This window comes from Lathyrus oleraceus, chromosome 3 (genome assembly GCF_024323335.1).
Source record: "Lathyrus oleraceus cultivar Zhongwan6 chromosome 3, CAAS_Psat_ZW6_1.0, whole genome shotgun sequence".
NCBI classification, from domain to species: Eukaryota; Viridiplantae; Streptophyta; class Magnoliopsida; order Fabales; family Fabaceae; genus Lathyrus; species Lathyrus oleraceus.
Window position 1 is genome coordinate 345,699,512 of NC_066581.1, and position 5,689 is coordinate 345,705,200.

Below are 5,689 nucleotides of genomic sequence, written 5' to 3' on the forward strand. Positions count from 1 at the left end.
ATTCTCACCCCTATTTGTTTTGTTGTGGTGTTATGTGTTAGACGGTGTGGCTAGTGATCGAGAGGGGGGTGAATAGATCACCTCTTTGAAAATAAGCGGATTTAAAATTTTATCAGAGTTATTGAAACTTAGCGGAAAATTTCAGTCCCGAATCGACTTCCGTCTATTCTGAACCGCTACTAGAAAACCGGACACGCGAATTTATTGCTGGATTTGAATTAGAATGACAGAAACTATTAACACTAGAATCTTATCAAATTGAATGCACTTATCACTAAATCCTAATTCCAATGAATAAAACTCAGCTAACAGTTTTGTCAAACAGTTGGTGTGTATGTGATCAACGATGAACAACAGTGGACTTTAGTTAAAGAGGTTTTCTTGCCACTATTGTATCGCAAAACGTACAGCCACAACACACTAACTGAAATTGCGAAACCGTTGAAAAACGTAAAGAGAGATAAGGAAAGAATACGATACGCAGATATTTGGTAAGGAAGTTCCCCACGTCGTCCTCGCGTGTGGGTACGTCTCCCTCTCAATTTCAAATGAAATTGAGAACTGTGATTATCAATAATGCCGAATTCGTTGATACAAGGTTATAATACAAAGACAAAATTCTAAATCCCAAGAACTTCTTCTTGTATGAAACCTCCACTTGATCTGAGCACGATCAAGAATTTCCAGCAAGAAATTGCAAACAATTCACCGGTTCCACGACCTGTTTGCGAAATCCCCCGATCTCCAAACGCAACGCTGCGGCTGAATCTGTTCTGCAAACGTGACTGACAAACCCGCAAGAACACTCCAGTTCTTGAAGGACAAACCAATTGGTTTTTCCTCGAAACCCCCTTCAATCTTCAACTCAGCTAGATCCTCGATCGTTCCACTGAACACCTCAGCTAGATCCTTGATCGTTACCACTGAACGTTATCTCTTTGATCCTTTCATCCGAAAAATAAGAATGATTATGTGTTGATGTTCTTGAAGAAAAGAGATTGAGAAGATGGAGAAGATGAAGTCTCTTTCAGGTTTCTAAATGCTCAAAACAATTGCTGCTACACACTGCTTTGATTGGTGTTTCAACTGTTTTTCCCTCTCAGAATTCGTTCACCTTGCACTGCTGTCACAATACTTCTTATATATGAAAAACATGAGTTGTTAGTGGATAAAACAGACTTATGTATTGATACATGAAGTTATGCATCGATACATACTGTAAGGTTGATGAATTTTAGAGAATTTGTGTATGCATGGATCGATGCCAAATTCGTATGTATTGATACATAAATCATTTCAACTAACATGGATCGATGCAAGGCTCGTATGGATCGATCCATAGAGCATTTTTCCTGTCCATGTATCGATACATGACACGTATGGATCGATACATACAAAAAAAAGTTTTGTGGTTTACAACATTTTTTTTATGGATCGATGCATAGGAGTATGTATTGATGCATACTAACATAAAATAGTTTTTATGAGTTATTTTTAGGAGATGCATCAATGTGGATCTTTATGTACAATCATGAAACAACAGTATGGTATAAAAACACAAATGAATCATGTAAAATAATGCACAGCCAACAATTGGATGATAATCACACAATTTGCTATCATTCAAAATTTATTCAAAGTAAAGAATTTGCTCACAAACTCCCCCTTTTTTATGATGGCAAATTTTGGCAAGATGTGTGATGCTCGCCCTGAGTTTGTGCATATTTGTCAACATATCTGCATTTCTCCCCCTTTGTTAACATCAAAAAGAAGAAGAAACAGGTTTATCAAGGCAACATGGTGTAGCAGGACATGGCAACAAATGATAAAGAAGCTAACAATCACAAAGAAGTAAGCTTAAAAGTAAAGAATCACTCACAAAGAATGACAAATAAGGGCAGTAACATCAGAAGTAAACAGAAAGTGATAAGCATTTAAGTAGTAGAACGTGTTTAAGCATTACATAAGCTGAACCATATATTGCAACAAAAAAACTTAAGCAACATGAAATGAAATGCAGTGAAATGAAATGATGATGGTTTAATGTGGATTGTAGCCACCACAGGACTCCTCATCATCTCTATCAGGATCTCTGAAGCTTGGCGGAGGCGGAGGAGGAGGCATTGTGTCTGGATTTTGGCCCATGAAGGAGTAATTCCTAAACCGGTTCTGAACTTCAACACTTCTAAATCTGTCCATAATACCAGGATTGGCACGACAGTCGTCCATAAAGCCAGACATTTCATTGTAGAAGACTTGGTGCCACTTAACCAAGTCTTGGTGCCAAGAGTGTTGGTTATGGTACATCCGTGTATGTTCATCATGCCACTCACGGTGCTCCTTATGCCACTCATTTTGTTGTACATGCCAAGACCGTGCCTCGTCATGACGTTCCTTGTTGGCAAGCTCCATTTGTTGAAGCATTTGAGTGAGGTGCGCAGTAGGTGTTGAAGATGAAGCGCCGCCGGAGAACGGAGGAACCGTAGGTTCAGGTACATAGTTGGTTGGAGACCACCTTTGTGGCACCCAATCACCCCAACCAGCATTGTCCTCAGCTGGAGGCACATCTGCTTCTTGCGCATCATGCATTTCTTCATCAGGTTGGTCTTCAACAACATGGATTCGTTCAGAAGGCACATCAAAATTGTAGATCCTTGTTTTGGATTTTCTTTCAAAGAAATAGAAACATTTACGGTCCTTGTCCCACCGATATCCCATATGAGATAAAGTGGAAGAGTCAAACTCTTGTGCAGCAGATGGAGATATGAGAGGAACTAGAGGGATTGCAACTTTCCAAAACTTAAGAATTTTCATTATTTGAGAAGCATAACCAAGAGCGACATTCTTGGAGTTGTTACGCACGAAAAATAGACGCTTCACAAAGTAATTAGCCCAATTCAAGGGAACCTTATTTTGCAGAATATACAGGAGATGTATGCTTGCCCTGTCTAACCGAGAATGTCCACTGTTTGCTGGACGCAGAATGTGCGAAATAATCCAGTGAAGAATGCGCGGAGTTTTCTTAATCATGCCAGACGTGACGTGTTCATCTTCACTCAGCAGTCTGTCCAGTTTCAAGATAGATGGAGTAAACTCCTTCATGTTAAAGTCAGTATCAAAATGCAGGTCATGCCAGGATTTGAAATTAAGCGACGGAGGCGGAATTTGAAACACTGTTTCCCAATCAGCAGCTTCAAAAGTATATGTTCTGACACCGATAGAACACTTAAACAAATATCCTCTACCCGGTTGTAGGCCAGCATAAAATGCACGGATAAAATCCTCATGATAATCATCCTTTGTAGACAAAAATGACCCAAGTCTTTGTGCATGTAGGAGTTCAACCACATCATTGAGATGCAGATGAATAGCATCATGTTTATCAAAGATATGGGGTTTCATAACTAACCTGGTCTTGAAGGAATCCTCAAACTCAGTAGTAATTGCAGGATGTAGCAAGTCTAAGGCATTTGGAGGAATGTCTGGTAGCTGCTGAGAAGTACCAACCGGTTCCTTTCCTTTTCCTTTTCCCTTTGCTCTAGCTGGAATGGTTTGTGGAGGCATGGTGATGAGAGGTTGAGGGAAAGTGGAATGAATTTAGGGTTTTGGAGAGAGTGATGATGAGGGAAATTAGGGTTAGCCGCTGGTTTTGGGAGGTATGGTGACTGCTGGTATGAAGTCTTGAGATAGGATATGATAAGAGTGGATGATGTGTCGATCCATGAGAGAGAGAAAAATGCATTTAATCTAAGTAGCAGTCAGTATGGGTCGATACATATGGCCATGGATCGATCCATATCATGCATTTTTGTTTTTAAAAGGTCTATGTATCGATACATACGACAGATGGATCGATACATCCTAAACCAGTTTTGACAAATTTGAAATGTAGAAGATATGAATCGATGCATACATGTTTGGATCGATACATGCTGATGCCAAACCAGATTTTAATGAATTTTTATGCAGTATGTATATGCATTATGAAGTATGTCATGATAATTATGCCCAAGTATGATTCACAAATCAGAATTTTAATGTGCAAACAATATATGCAAACAAATTTACATCAACGAGAGTAAGAACTTTTGTTCTAACATACACAATCACTTAGTTGTAAAAGAATTATAGACAGGAGTGATATCACCTCTGCTGACGTAATCTTGTGATGTATAAATGACATCTAAAACAAATCTCATCAACCAAGGTGAGGCATAATATAAATAAGAACCAACATGCTTAAGACATCAATTGAGAAAGATCTAAGATCCCTAATTCACGACGAATGTTGAAGAACGGTTCCGTTGCCAAAGGTTTAGTGAATATATCAGCAAGCTGATTTTTGGAGTCAACATGCTCAAATACAACGTCTTCTTTTTCAACATGGTCGCGAAGAAAGTGATGTCTAATCTCTATGTGTTTAGTGCGTGAGTGTAAAACAGGGTTTTTAGTAAGGTTTATGGCACTAGTGTTGTCACATTTTATTGGAATACGTTTGAGTTGAATGTTAAAGTCTTGTAGTTGTTGCTTTAGCCACAAAATCTGAGCGCAACAACTACCGGCTGCAACGTATTCAGCCTCTGCAGTTGACAAAGCCACAAATACCTGCTTTTTGCTATGCCAACTTACCAAGGAGTTTGAAAACAGGTGACATGTACCACTCGTGCTTTTTCTATCTGATTTGCAGCCAGCAAAATCAGAATCGGAGTAACCTACTAAACTACAATCACTTCCTTTGGAATACCACAGCCCATATTTAGGTGTTCCATGAAGATATCTAAATATGCGCTTAACAACTTTTAGGTGTGATTCCTTAGGATTTGATTGATATCGTGCACACATACAAACACTAAACATGATGTCAGGTCTAGAAGCAGAAAGATACAGAAGAGATCCAATCATACCTCTGAACTTTTTGACATCTACACACTTACCATGCTCATCCTTATCCAGATTTCCGTTGGTAGGCATAGGGGTGTCAATTGATTTTGAGTCATTCATTCCAAAGCGCTTGAGTAGTTCTCTGCAGTATTTTGTTTGACATACTGCTGTACCCTCATCAAGTTGCTTTATCTGCAGTCCTAGGAAGTAGTTCAGCTCCCCCATGAGACTCATCTCAAATTCACCCTGCATAACCTTAGAAAATTCTTCGACCAAGTGTATGTTAGTTGAACCAAAAATTATATCGTCTACATAAACTTGAACTAAAAGGATGTGCTTTCCCTTATGTTTAATAAAGAGAGTATTATCCACTTTACCTCTTGAATATCCATGATCAATTAGAAATTTGCTAAGCCTCTCATACCAAACCCGAGGGGCTTGTTTAAGACCATACAAAGCTCGTTTTAATTTGTAAACATAATCTGGGTTTTCAGCATTCTCAAAACCAGGAGGTTGTGAGACATATACCTCTTCATTTATGACACCATTTAGGAAAGCACTCTTTACATCCATTTGATAAAGCTTAAAATTGTTAGAACAAACATAGGCAAGCAAAATACGTATAGCTTCAAGGCGAGCAACGGGAGCATAAGTTTCCTCATAGTTTATGCCCTCCTCTTGATTATACCCTTGTGCTACTAACCGTGCCTTGTTCCTAGTTATCACTCCATTTTCATCAAGCTTATTTCTAAAAACCCATTTAGTACCTATGATATGATGATCTCGCGGACGAGGGACAAATTCCCAA